Below are 15,607 nucleotides of genomic sequence, written 5' to 3'. Positions count from 1 at the left end.
TAAAAACAAAAAACCCAAAAACTTGCTGCTTATTAGACCCAAGAAATCTTATTACCTCTCTTTTCTCATGTGCCTCTCAAGTGAACGGTTTTGTTCACATCAAATGTTGCAAAGCAGAGCCACTGAAGACCCAATTATGCCATTTTGAAAGGTAGACACACGAGTGAGGATTGCAATGAGGGAATACATAAGAAGACTGTTCCCGGAAGAAGAAGTTTTCGGCTTAGAGGACTCCTTGATAGCTGGCAGTGGTCAATAGAAACATGATGCTCGTGCACTTAATATTTCAGGCCTCTAACCTGAAGGTTGGCCTTCAACTGTAGAGTCACTAATCTGCACCCCAGAACTCCCCACTGGCAGGATAAAACCAGAGGAAACACTCTCTCTGGATCAAGGGCAAGCTTTCAAGACCAAAAGTCAAGGCGGGAGCGGCAACTTTTTGTTTTTTGGTGACCCTCTGCAGAGTTTGTCCAAATGGACACCTGTCCAGTAAGAACAGGAAATTCATGACTCTGTGAGGTCAGCTGGAGCAACAGGCTTATAGGGCCTGTGTTTTCACCCATGATTTTCCTTCTTAAAACAAACAACGCTTCCAGGCAGCACAACCCAAAGCAGAAGCATAAAACACAGCACGAGGGGTGAAAACAGGTGATCTGATTCCAAGAATGCCAAGTAGATGGAAACCAATAACAAAGTCTGTGCATCAAATGGAGGAAGAATAGCGGGGAACTCATTGTGAAGACAGCAGAGTTCAGACCCGGGGCTGACTTACCATGTGGGCTGGTATTCTGTAGGTCAAGGGCAGCAAGGCACTAGGGGCCTCCATGGGTAATGCAAGTGGTCAAAACCCGGGGTCTGTGGCAACAGGTGGTGCTGATCATATACAGGTGGGGCTCCCCATGAAACTGTGGAAATAAATGAATACCACCCAAATGGGGATGGGTGTGTGGGTCAGCCACCATCACTTGACTTTGGCAGAGACTCCATGACAAGGAAGCTTAACTTAAAAAAAAAAAAAGATGGGGTAGGTGTCAGCTATGCTCTGATTGGAAGTTGTTGGCATGAGGAAGCCAGAGGGGCTAGCTAGGTGTGGGGTATTTGACGTGCTTGATTTGGTAAATGTACCTGAATTTTTCTGGTTGGTCCTGAGCCAGGAGCTAGGGCAATAGTTAGAGGAAGCTGGCAGTCATTGATTAAGTCCTGTTCATTTGGGTCTGATTGCTGCAGAGGTTGTGAGCAGAGTTATATTGTCATATGTGGTCTGACATTGCCCGTTTGTCTTTTCACTCTCTCAAGGAGAGCAGTGATTTTTTTTTTTTTTAATCTGAAAAATCTTCATTGAACAGATAGTTGGAACAGGAGAAGGTCTTGTGGTTACTAAGAGGTATAATTTGAGACGGATTTCTCTAGCCCCTGCTTGACATGTTCCATTGGGCCATTGGTCTGAGGATTTCTTTGGAGGCACTTTCATTTTTGTAGCGTACTTCTGGTTCTCATTTCCTTTCCTCTTATCCTGCTGTGTGACCTAGTGCCCTGAAGCTGACATATGGCTACAGCATGTTGCCCTGGCCTTGCCCGCCCAGAAGTGTTCCATATTCCAAAAAGGCTGTTAGAAACTCTTTGAAGTCCAAGGCTTTTCCTTTTGTTATTCTTTTAAATTGTCAATAATGCTAACATAGTCATCTACACACAGAGGGTGATCAATAAGTGGTTCAGAGTCATTTAAAAATGTGCCTCGGATTCACCGAAGCCCACAGCTCAGAGAGAAAACTGGCTCATTAAAATGGTATCACACCAGGTCATCTGTATTATCTTCCCCCCAAATTATTAAATGTACATGTTACTGAGCAGGGTGCTTTGCAGATTACTTAAAAAGCAAAGAAAATCTATTTTTGATTGTGAGAAAATCTTTGAGAATCGGAGACATAGTCAGTTTCAAACTGCTTTTGCACCTGAGCAGAATTATAAGTTACTCTGTCCCAGGGAGGAAGAGAGAATTAGGTTGCTCATTATCAAGGCTCCTGGTAGTCTTGGCCCCACAGGTTCAGGCTGACCCTGGAACTCACAAATTGCCTGCTGGTGAGGCAGTTAATGAATAAAGAACTGAGTAAAGGTTCTGAGGTTAAAAATTACCAAGAAGGGTTCGCTATAGTTCAAATAGGAAGACAAATACTCCACGTCTACATTTTTAGCCATGGTTCTCTGCAATCATTGAATGTAGTTCTATTTCTCTTCTATAGGATACCAGCCTGACTTGCTTATGCTTTGTCACTGGTAGTTAACTACTTGTTAACTTGCTACAACCCAGTTCTCTTCTTTACAGTAAATATCATTACTAGTATGAAAGTGAGGTTTGCTGGGGTTTTTGTTGTTGTTGTTGTTGTTGTTGTTTTTGAAAGTGAATCTTTGATGCCCTTAATAACAACTTTTATGTGGGGAAAAGACCACTTAGAAGTTTACTTAGGTATGTTTTAAATGATTATTTTATTCATTTGCTTCTTTCTTAAGCTTTTAATTTATCTCCCTGAATTCTTTTTAAAAGTTTAGCAAATTTTTACAATTAACTTTTAAGGGGGTTTTTAGAACCTTATTAAATTCCCTTAAACATTGCAACTTATTAAATTTCCTTTTATGTTTAACATTTTACATTAAAATGTTCAATTTTCTTTTCAGTAATACAATTGCCCAAGTTAAATAGTCTTCCTCATGACTTAACTCTGATAGTGTCATAAACTAGACTTATAAATACATTAAGTTATCTTAAATTGTTGAAGAAAGTACACAAATTTACTAGGAATTGAATTTAATATCACTACACAGATACACTTTAGAAAATGGAATTATGAGGCTAATAAGCAAACATTATAATAAAATATAGTAGCAAATATGCAAGATTCCTTAATGCAAAATATCAACACCGTGGATTTTATTCTGTTAAGAGTTTTATATAAACTCCTTATTCTCCCTGGGTGAAAAGATGCATCATCACTAAAGAGATAGTAATATCATACCAAAAAATTGTTGGAGATGCCTTCTGAATAAGGTGAAGTTCTAGAATGATTCTTTCCCCCCCTCTTTTGTTCTTTCTTATTGCAGTAAAAAATACATAACATAAAATTTACCATCTTTACCTTTTCTGAGTGTACATTACAGAAATGTTAAGTATTTTCATATTGTTGTACAACCAATCTCTACAACTTTTCATTTTGAAAAAGCTGAAATTCTGTATCCGTTAAATAATTCCCCATTTCTCCCCTCCCCCAACTATTGACAGCCACCATTCTACTTTCTCTTGCAATGGATTTAACCACTTTAGATACCTCACATAAGCAGCATCATACAGTTACAGTGTTTCTCTTTGTGTGACTGGCTTATTTTACTTAGCATAATGTCCTCGAGTCTCATCCATATGTCAGAATTTCCTTCCTTTTTCAGGCAGAATTCTTAATGACAACAGTGACAAACTAAGTCTTAATTATAATCACTATACCTTTAAAGGAGGATGGCGAAGAGTTTCACAGAGTTCATGTCCGTGAACTTAAGTCACAAATAAGTAACAGATTTCCTAATATAGACATAAGCTGCCATTCTTTCCTGAGTTAAGATCTTTCCACTAGGATGCCTCTTGGCTTGTAATACCCTGAACTTTCTCTCTCAAAGCAATATTTTAAGTTGTTGTTCAAAGGGTGGGGGGGAGTATATTTATGTCCCCAAAACTCAATGCAATATTTTTTTTAATCAAAATGATGAGAGGGAAAAGCCTTGGGTTGAGATCCAAACACAATTGACAGAATGACAGGGTCAATGTAGAAGCCTTGACAAGCATAACATCATGCCAATAAAAGAGATGTGACTCTTAGCATATCTATAGTGTAAAGAGAGACATTACAGCATTACTGCATATGATACAACACTTAGTTATAATAGTTTCACATCCTAATAATAGAGGCCGTTACTCATATGCATTGGTTTCCTGTACTTAAAAAAAAATTGTTTGGAGGCATTGAGTTGATGGTTAACATATTAAAAGTTTTCAGTTTAAAATAATCGGGCATGGGTCTCTGTTAACAATTGTGTGTGTAAGTGCTGATTGTCAGGAACAGTTCACTGACATTGGTCAGGTAATGCCTGAACTTTTGTTCTAGAAGTGTGCAGCCGCACTAGGATTGTTGCCCCTTGCTTCATCATTTCGGGTGGATTTTCACTTCTTCGTCTCCTTGGATATTTAAAGATCTTCCTGTCCACTTTCATAAATCTTTGACTTGACCATATCTTGCATTCTTTTCACGGTTTATCTTCTAGGACTATAATTTTTATAAATATTAGAGGATATTTATAAAATAAATTTTAATATTTACTTATTTTTGAGAGAGAGAGAGAGACAGACAGAGTGTGAGTGGAGGAGGGGGGAGAGAGAGAGAGGAAGACGCAGATTCCGAAACAGGCCCCAGGCTCTGAGCTGTCAGCACAGAGCCCCACGCAGGGTTCAAACTCATGAATGGTGAGATCATGACCTGAGCCGAAGTCGGATGCTTAACTGACTGAGCCACCCAGGCTCCCCCATAAAATAAATTTTAAAAACCAGGCATCCCTATGGCATTGTCTGGTTTCCACACTTTTGACTTTTTAAAAAAATTATTTATTTGAATTCAAGTTAGTTAACATACAATGTAGCATTGGTTTTAGGAGTAGAACCCAGTGATTCACCACTTACATGTAACACCCAGTGCTCATCCCAGTGAGTGCCCTCCCTAATGCCCATCACCCATTTAGCCCATCCCCCCACCCATCTCCCCGTCAGCAACCCTCAGTTTGCTCTATTTACGAGTCTCCTGTGGTTTGTCTCCCTCTCTGTTTTTTATCTTATTTTTCCTTCCCTTCCCTTATGTTCATCTGTTGTGTTTCTTAAATACCCCATATGAGTGAAATCATGATATTTGTCTTTCTCTGACTATTTTGCCTTGCATAATATACTCTAGTTCCATCCACATTCTTGCATGGCAAGATTTCATTCTTTTTGATCACTGAGCACACTCCTGACTTTTAAGATCTTTCTAGTCACATTTGTACGTGCACTATGATCATTTTCTTTATAGATCTATATTGCTTGCCTATGTCTGCCTCTTAATCTGGTTGTCACACTAAAAAGCTCTTTTGGATGGGTTATAAACATGTTTTTGATATTTGCTGCATCAAATTATGTTTTAATTTCTCTGTTTTAATAAATGTAAGCAGTAAAATATGTGTATTAGGCTTCCAATCCAAACTGCTTCTCTGAATTACAATTGACAGACATTTTTGCTTTAGTCCAAAACGATGAAAGAGTTCTTATTACAAAGTAACCTGAGTCATTCTGTCATCTATAATCTTATTTTTTAATTTACCAGTCATGTTGGAAGGAAAATGTCCAACTGTTTGCTTTACAAAAGAGTCATAAGGGCAAGCTGCTAATTTTTCTTAGCCTAAATTTTTTATGTAAATAACTGCAAAATAGGGGCACCTGGGTGGCTCAGTCAGTTAAGCATCTGACTTCTGCTCAGGTCATGATATCATAGTTCATGAATTTGAGCTCCACCTCAGGGTCTGTACTGACAGCTCAGAGTCTAGGGACGGCTTAAGATTCTGTCTCTCCCTCTCTCTGTGCCCCTCCCCCACTCACCCTCTGTCTCTGTCTCTCTCTCAAAAATAAACATTAAAAAAAAATTTTAAACCTGAAAATATTAAAGTTAGAAGAAATTGTTACTAGCCTTAGAAGTTTGGTGAATTTTGGGGCGCCTGGATGGCTCAGTCAGTTGAGCGTCCGACTTCAGCTCAGGTCATGATCTCGTGGTTTGTGAGTTCGAGCCCCGCGTCGGGCTCTGTGCTGACAGCTCGGATCCTGGAGCCTGTTTCAGATTCTGTGACTCCTCCTCTCTCTGCCCCTCTCCTGCTCATGCTACGTCTCTCTGTCTCTCAATAATAAATAAACATTAAAAAAAATTTTTTTTTAAAGAAAAGAAGTTTGGTGAATGTTTTGAGGGCGCCTGGGATGGCTCAGTTGGTTAAGCATACGACTCTTGATTTCGGCTCAGGTCATGATCTGACAGTCATGAGATTGAGCCTGGTGATGGACTCCAAGCTACATGTGGAGTCTGCTTAAAATTCTCTCTCTCCCTGGCCCTCTGCACCTCCCCACCCACTCACAAACTCTCTCTCTCTTTCTCTCTCTCTCTCAAAAAAGAAAAAAACAGAAGAAGTTTGGTGAATTTTTGCTAGATGCAAATGGGAGCAAGTTCAGGAAGGAGAGACCAGTGTGCCCAGGAAGCCTGAAAGAACCTAAGATCCATACTCTGATGAAACCTCTTTCCACTTTAATGTATTAACAACCAGTATCTTCCTTGCCAGAAAATGGGAACAGAACTATTACTAGATAAATGAAAGATAATACCATTCTGAAGAAAGGGTATATTATAAGGAGACAGAAGAAAATTATTCCTCTGAAAAATATTAACTGATTTTTATGTGGGACATCATCTTAAGACAAAGATGCCTTGCAGGTATACCCCTTGGCAAGCTGTAGCAGAAGTCACAGAATAGAAAGGTTCTGAGACCTCAGACTCCCTGTGCCATCACGACACAGTTTGTTCCAGAGAAGTCTGGTCCAGGGAGAGAAGTTGATAAATCAGTAAAGTTTACTCTTTGTCCAAGAATTTCGGCAAACTAATTTTGTCCCAGCAAATACTTGGTTCATTCGGATAAACGGCTCTCCTTTTAGGACAGTAGGTAGCTGGCTTGAGCAAACAGCTTGTTTATCCTTTAATGGTTTACTCATTAAAACACCTTGCTGTGTCCATCCATCACAAATTATTGTGTCAAAACTATCACGGTCAGTTACTTGCCATGAAAGATTGGCTCTAAACCTTATAAACCTAGTCACCTAAGCCCTACAAATACTGTTTCTTGAAATCTCCCTTCTGAGATGGGACTTTCTTTGAAAGTGATACTCTCCCTTATCACACTAAGTCTAATAAACTTAGTTTTGCTTGATCAACAGTCTTTTCTGATGTTCTTTTGGAGGATTGACATTGACAATCCTGGAGACCAGGAAAAGATCTGATGGAGAGCCCCTGGCGGACACTGGCCAAGGTCCTCAGCTCTGAAACCACATGTACCCTTGAGGTTTGAACTTCATGCTCAGGGGTCTCTCCCACCACAGCAGTGAGGTAGGTCCTGCATTGGTGCTCAAGACTATCAGATTTACGTGAAGTCCTCTCTAAAACAGTTTTTGTGTCCTGGAAATGAGGATTCCTCTCAGGAACACTTCGGTTATCCGGTCAGCTTTGAAAACTCTTATATTTGAAGGGAAAGCTTGTTTGTTATCAATAAAACAATGTCTTGGTTCTTTTTTTGTCCTTGTCACTTTTTTTCATGAGTCCATGAGAGAAAGTTTGGAGGGGAAGGGATGAACATAACTTCAATAGTCTGTCTTTCAACGCATCCTCTAAGGCTGATAGGTTCAGAGGGTCCCATCAGACCAGCATCCTTACTGGATAAGTTTTGCCATGGGCCACCTATCCAAACCTAGTAAGACCTTTCTTCTGTCTCGCCTTGGGTTCTTTGATAATTACTTAATTTAGTTTCTTTTGCTTGGAGCTAGAAGTCTCAAAGCTGTGAGACTAGCTCATCAGCCAGATTCCTACAGGTGCTGCAGGAATTCCAGGGTCTTCTTTGACACCCTGGACAATACCTGTGCCACCTTCACACTTTCATGCAGGTGCATATTTCTTTAACTGGCCTAATGTCACCAAGGAGAATTTAGAAGTTTTGTGACCACTTTGGGGTATTTCTGACATGAACCGGATAAATCATTTAAGGGACCATTTAGAACAAGTAGGAAGAAAACCTTGGGAAGACATTCTCTGACTTGTTTGTCTAAATGACAGATCACTTTTTCTCATAAGAGATAACCTTCTCAGATTTTCCTACTTTGGTGTTGAGTGGGTTCCAACTTTTTAGTCATATGGTTTGACTGAATCATTAAAGACCCTAGCTATTGTTTCAATAAGCTGTAATGCTTTTTCTCTGGTGTGTATACATGTAAAAATAGGGTTTCTGTCATCTAATCCTCCTTTCCTTGTAGAGTTTAGGTAATTAGACTTTTACAGAGAAATTTTATAACTGTCTTAAGCTGGCTTCCCCTTGCTTCTAACCCCACCCCCCCCCCTTTCTTTTACTTTTTTTTCCCCTTTGGAAATTTGGAAATGAATCTGTTCATGCATATGCTCTGTCATTATGCGCAAATACTAGGACTATATAGTGCAGCTATAAAGTGAAGTCTTTCCAAAAAAAGGGAAGAGCAGGGGAGATACTAAATTGTGCTTCTTCTGTATGTTTTCCCTTGCCAAGAGTGAAACTCAGAAAAAAAGTTAACTGTGAATTCAAGTAATAGACATGGTTCAGAGGTAGAAAGAAAAATTCAACACTGAAATGTTTTGGCAAAACTCCAGTCTTTAAATTTTTTGATATTTTTAATATGGAGATTTATTTATATTTGAAAAATCAGGAAATGATATTCTTCTTAAATAGACAATTCTTTGGACAAATCAGAACAATTGTAGCTTAAAATCAACATTGTCTTCTTACTAATTTTATCAACATGTAAAAATATTTAGCAAAATATTTTAGTTAGTACAAGATGAGTTTAATTTTTAATCATTTAAATATTTAAGATTTCCTACATTAGTTCCATGGATCCAGTAAGTTATCTTTGTTTCCACAAATTTTTTAGGATTAAGAAAGTAAATAAAGCTGTTTTTCAATGAAAATGTAATGAGAGATGTCTTTGGAAAGAGCTTAAGCTTTGAAATTGTTATTTTCTGGCCCAAAATGTCAACAGTGCCAAAGTGGAGAAACCCAATTTTATGAATCTAGTTTAATTTGTCCAAGATTTCACCTTGATAATGTGGATGTAGATTCTTATGTAAAAGTGCCTCTGAACTAAGTCCTCTAGAAAGGTTTTTTTAAAAGACTAGTGTGTATAAAATATTAAAATTTAGTTTCTTTAATTTCTAGAAATTCTGGGAACATATTATATTATTGTAACTTATTAACTTGTATAAACCAATCAGCATAGAGCTCTTTTCTTTTGTAAGACTTTACAATCTAATTTATTAATATCCTCTGGAATAAGAAAATATTTAAAATCACCCCAAAAAAGCTGAAGACCTTCCTCAATCACAAAAACACAGAGAGAGCTTGCAGCTTTGAGTCTATAATCTCAAGTAAAAGTAAACACAACACAAAAACTCCAGAGTTCAGATATCAAAGGGCTATTCTCCTCTCCAATGAACAGAAAAATATTTTCTTAATTGATATGAGTTCACAAATAGTCAAACAGAAAAACAAGCTAGATTCTCTATTGTCTCTTACCTGACAAGGAACAGATCTCCATCACCCCTTGAAGATTACTAAATGGCAAGACCATACAAACAGACTACCAGTCGTTTTTGCAATCAATTAGGAGACATTTATTGGCCACACACAAACCAAGTTCACGTAAACACAAGGTGCTCAACTGACTGCACAGTCAAGATAGCCTACTATATCATTCGTCCCTGCTCTTGGTTATAGAAAGCAACCAACAGACTTGACCAAACACCAAAAATAAAGCAAAACTCAGAATGGGGGAAAAAAAGGAAAGGAAAGAAAAAAGTAGAAACTGTGAGTCAGCAAAGATAAGTTTCCACAGTTGATTGGGAAACCCTGGGGAGCCAAGAAAAAACATGGCTTGGCTTAGTGGCTCATTGAATTCACTTCCTGGACAATGCCATTCTATTGAATCCAGCAGACAAATCCACTTGGGTATCTCAGTGGATGACCTATCAACATGTTAAAGTACAGTATAACACAGAATTGAAATATAGTTCTCATACAAATATAAAGTGAACACAAGTCAAATATTTTGTCCAACTGTTTATTTATTTATATTTTTAAAAAAGTAATCTCCATACCCAACATGACCTCAAGATCAAAAGTCACATGCTCTGCCAACTGAGCCCGCCAGGCACCCATTTTGTCCATTTTCAAAATATTAAATTGTCAGGAATTGTGAAGGGTCTGGGCCACCTGGGTGGCTCAGTTGGTTAAGAGTCCGACTCTTAATTTTAGCTCAGGTCCTGAACTCACAGTTTGTGAGATCTAGCCCCGTATGGGGCTCTGTGCTGGCAGCATGGAACCTGCGTGTGATTCTTTCTCCTCTCTCTCTCTCTCTCTCTGCCCCTCCCCATTTGTGCATGCACACACTCTCTCTCTCTCTTTCTTTCAAAAAAAAAGTACTGTGAAGGATCTGAGAGTTTACACTATTTGCAGGCAAAAAAGTTACTTGCAGTGGATTCGTGGATGCTGGAAGAAGACACAAGTTGCCTGGGACAGAAGCAAAAAGACATTTATTACTTACGGCACAGCAAGCAGTATGAGCATAAGCATTTTTGGTGCCGGTTCTTCAAACCCTAATTTCTACATAGTGATATGAAGATGGCCAGGTGCCACTTCCACATGTAGTGGGTTGCATTCTAGAAGAGGAACTCTGAGCTTAGGTATACACACTAAGCATGAGTGACCCCCAGCTCAGGAGGGGGGGTCTATCTCTACCTTCCAAGGCTGTAAGCAAAACTGCACTTCATCCTAGAAGCAAGTAAATGTATCATCCAAGGCTATGGCTGAATTATCATTTTTGGAATGATAATTCAGAACAAAGGCAGTTAGTACCTCTACCCATAAGACACACAGATATGTGAGAGACCCACGGAGAATTGTCTTCTAACATTAACAATTAAAATGCTAAACCTAATTCAAAAAACATTTTGAAAAACTATTTATTGGCACTTGAGTAAAGTAATGTTAGTATAAAATTGCTGGGTTAGATATAAAACTGGTTACGTCACAGTAAGAAACAAAAAAAATGCAACACAACTTTGGAAGTTAACTTCTTTCACACAGAAATCTATAAGATAACATGAATTTCATGGTGTCTAGGCTCTAATCAAACAGAAAAAAGGACAATAAAATACAAGTAAAAGTGCTAGTTTAATTTTCTTGAAGAATTACATAATATTTATTTTTAAAAATTTAATAGTGATCCAATATGACATTGAAAATATATCTGTACTTTCTTGGCTTTATTTCCCAGCCCTGGATAATTTTTCATAAACTGTGAACATAACCTGCTTGTTCATCATTTCATGTCTTTGCATGGATACTGAGGATATACTTACCTTCACTGCTTACACAGTAAACACTTTTGCATCCTTCAAAATCTTACCCAAAGTTGCTAACAAAGACTAATGCTCATAGTTGTCGTGGTAATATTCAGAGTAAAATATAATATCTAGAACACTGAGATATCCAATTTTCCTTGACAAATTTGCTCATATCCCAGAAGGAAAAAAACAGCATGTTTCCTATCCAGGGATTTATCAATTGTATGAATATTTTCAAAGAACAAACTTTTTGCTTTGTTACTTTTCTCTATTGTTGGTCATTTTCAATTTCATTGATTTCTGATCTCCTCTTTATTGTTTCTTTTGTTTGACTTACTTTGGATTTAATTCTTGTTTTAAGGCTTCTGAGGTAGAAACTTAAGTCAATGTTGTTCAATATTTCTGCATGTCTAATATAAACATTTAAAATTATAGATTCCCCTCTAAACATTGCTCTAGTTGCATCTTGAATATTTTAATATGAGGTCTTTTCATTATTATTCAGCTCAAAATATTTTAGATTTTTATTGTGATTTCTTCTTTGACCCATGGTTTATTTAGACGTGTAATTTCCAAATACTTAGAGAGTTCCTAGATATTTTTTGTTAGTATATTCTGCCTTTAATCAACTTTGTTGAGGTATAATTTTTGTACCAACTACTGCATTCAATTCAAGTATACAATTTGATGAGTTTTAATAGATCTGTAACTCTCATGATATCACTGCCAAGCAACATGTTGAATTACTACATCAACCCCCAGGTTTCCTCATGCTCTTTTGCAATTTCTTACCTCCCTGCAACAGGTAGGTTAAAATGACCTGAAAGATATACTATGTAGACAATAAAACCCCCCACAAACTTAGTGTGGTATATGAATACCATATAATGGAAACCTCAAACCAAGGAAATACTACCCAGGATAAAGAAAGATATATAATAATCATTCAAATGAACATGAATCATTCTCCTAATAGACCATACTATGGGTCATATAACAAACCTCAAAAAACTAAGAAAAAATGAAATCATACAAAATGAAAAAAAAAAAGGAAAGAAATACAACCCTTGACAATCAGGACAGGTAGCCTAGCATGTTTTTTGAGGAAAAACAGAATAGATTTATTGTAACGTTGAGTTTGTTCCAGAATATTAAAGAACATTGTAAAGGATAAAACTTGAGTGTGTATAGCAAGTTATAGGAGGTTTGAGGAAAATGAATTTTATTTGCCATACTTTATATCTGAGTCTGAAGGAAAACAGACAAAATATATTAAGATTTTGGCAAAATTTGCTTAATTTTGATGTGTTTTTTAATAAGATATGTTAATATTCTTTACCCAAGACTAAATTAATGTAATATTAGAATTTTATTTTCTACCTATGAAAATATAAATTGATCTTGAAATATTTAGTCTGCTTTTAACAAGCGTAATAAAAGATTTTTCTTTATCTTCAGTGTAATCTGAAAATGTAGCAGAAATTCCATGTATCATCAGAATAATTTCCTGTCATTTGTGCTGACTTTATTATATGCTTGATGACTTCAAAAAAAGTACATCTTTTCAGAACAGCTAAAATTCAGTTCCTTACAAGTTTGTTACCTTCTTCTGTTTTTATTGTATATTGTTGGAACTTTTATTTATGTATAGTTAAGCTATAACTTGTCATTGTCCATAGGTAACTGTGCTCCTGTCTCAAACAAATGACCAAATCTTTTTGTTCTTTTTTTTTTTTTTTTGGGGGGGGGGGTGAAATTGAGCAAGGGGCAGAGAGAGAGAGAGAGAGAGAGAGAGAGAGAGAGAAGCGGGGCTTACCTGGGGCTCATGTTCACCTGAAGCAGGGCTCGTGCTCACCCCATGTGGGACTCAAATTCACAGACCCTGAGATCATGACCTGAGCCCAAGTCAGATGCTTAACGACTGGGCCATCCAGGAGCCCATGACCAAATTTTTTCTTACAATTCTTTATTTTGTTTCCTCAAGATCAGATCCTAAATTCAGGAAAATAAATGTTTAGGATGTCTTTTTCATTTTTTAAATTGTGGTAAAATATGTATAACATAAAAGTCACCATCATAACCATTTTTAAGTGGACGGTTCTGTAGCATGAAGCACAATAAGTACTTTCACGTTGTGCAACTATCACCACCATCCAGAACTGTTTCATCTTCCCCACTTGAAACCTCATACCCATTAAACAATATCTCCCTGTTCCTCCCTCCCCTGCAGCTCCTGGCAACCACAATTCTGCTCTCTGTCTCCATGAATTTCACCACTCTAAATAGCTCATGTGAGTGGAATCGTTGAGTAGTTGTCATACTGTGACTGGTTTATTTCACTTAAAATGTCTTTAAGCTTCATCCATGTGTAGCACGTATCAGAATTTTCTTGCTTTTTAAAAAATGCTTTATTTATTTTTGAGAGAGTGCAAGCAGAGGAGGGGCAGAGAGAGGGAGACAGAGGATCCAAAGTGGGCTCTGAGCTGACAGCAGAGAGCCTGACATGGGGATTGAACTCATGAACCATGAGATCATGACCTGAGCTGAACTCAGATACTCAGCTGACTGAGCTACCCAGGTGCCCCAGAATTTTCTTGCTTTTTAACGTTGGATAACGTTCCACTACATGTAAATTTCATGTTTTGTTTTTATCCCCTTCATCCTGCAATGGACTCATGGATTGCTTTCATTATTCAGCTATTGTGGATAATGCTGCTATGAACATGGGTGTACAAATACTTTTTCGAGAAGTTGCTTTGAAATCTTTGGGGTATATACTGAGAAGTAGAATTGCTGAATCATACGGTAATTCTATGTTTAATTTTTTTTTTAGGAGCCACCATACCAGTCTTCATAGTGGCTGCACCATTTTATATTTATACCAGAAATGTCAAGTGTTCCATTTTCTCCACATCCTTGACAACACTTGTTACTTTGTGTTTTTTGAAAACAGTTGTCCCAATGGTTGTGAGATGATATTTCATTGTGGGTTTAATTTTCATTTTTCTCTATTGATTAGTGATTTGAACATTTTTTTCTTGTGCTTATTGGCCATCTGTATATTTTCTTTAGAGAATTGTTAATTCAATTTCGTTGTAATTATTTATTTATTTAAACATTTTTTTAAATAGGCTTCACACCTAGTGTGGAATCTAATGTGGGGCTTGAACTCAACAACTCTGAGATTAAAGCATGAGCTGAGATCAAGAGTTGGATGCCTAACCAACTGAGCCACCCAGGCGCCTCTCTTGGCCCATTTTAAAATCTGGTTGTTTATTTTTTTGTTGAATAGTAGGAATCTTTATATATTTCTGTGTATTAAACCCTAATGAGATATATGATTTGCAAATATTTTCTCCCATTTCATGGGTTTCTGTTGATAGCGTGTTTTGAAGCACAAAAGTTTTTAATTTTGATATAGTCCAATTTATTTATTTTTTCTTTTGTTGTCCGTGCTTTTGAGGTCATATCCAAGAAGCCATTGCCAAATCCAATGTCATGAAGCTTTTCTCATATATTTTCTTTTAAGAGTTTGGGTTCACTTTAAGCCAACCTCTTGTAGATAGTATAATGTTAGAGTCCATCTTCATTCTTTGCATGTGAATGTTTACTTTTCCCAGCACCATTTGCTGAATAAATGTTGAATGCCTTAAAAATTCACATGTCCTCCTTGCACAGAAGCCATGCTAATCTTCTCTATATCATTCCCATTTTAGTGTATGTGCTCCCAAAATAACCACTAGATGTCTTTTTAAATTAAAATTAAAATTATCTTTGAGATTTCTCAAGGAGCCCCTGGAAAATCACAATGATTTATATATTTACCTTATAAAAACAGAGATGCCAGAAATATTTTAGGTTGCCCTGATATAATTTATATTTCTGAATTAGCTTGTCACTATTATAAAAAAATTCCTGGGAAGAACTGTCAAGTGAAAGGATAATTTTGTACAGATAAAATATTATCCATATAAAATTTTCTGAGACTGTACATTGCACCAAACAAATTGACAGCCTCAAGAGATTTGTTAATGCTTTCATTGTCTGTGATAGGATCTTAACTGTAGAAAAATTTTGTTACAATTCTTTGAAAGAGTTATGTATTATAGTGCAATGGAGAAGTTTACTCTCCTCAATTTTGTTATTGTTCATTACTGTAATATATCAATCTTATCATAGTCCAATTAGCAGGCAGTTCTGCTTCTTTGGTAGTTATAATACAAAAAGTATTCTTTACCAGATCCAGAAGCCATGTTCTTAAACAGTTCTTCAAGAGAAAGACTTCAAAAGCACAATTTGTAACCCATGAACTGTGACATAATTACTATACCCCAAAGTAGTTACTTTATTTGTGGAAAGATTTTCAGAAA

At 37.0% G+C, this 15,607-nt stretch overlaps 1 non-coding gene across 1 annotated transcript; it reads right to left on the bottom strand.

The window, feature by feature from the left end:
- Window positions 1-14,870: 14,870 nt before the first annotated feature.
- On the bottom strand, window positions 14,871-14,977 carry LOC122236768. Its single transcript, XR_006215020.1, has one exon. It is a non-coding gene; the product is annotated as a U6 spliceosomal RNA (small nuclear RNA).
- Between the last annotated feature and the right edge of the window lie 630 nt (window positions 14,978-15,607).

Source organism: Panthera tigris, chromosome A2, assembly GCF_018350195.1.
Source record: "Panthera tigris isolate Pti1 chromosome A2, P.tigris_Pti1_mat1.1, whole genome shotgun sequence".
In the NCBI taxonomy this organism is placed as follows: domain Eukaryota; kingdom Metazoa; phylum Chordata; class Mammalia; order Carnivora; family Felidae; genus Panthera; species Panthera tigris.
This window is presented reverse-complemented; position numbering and strand designations above follow the sequence as displayed.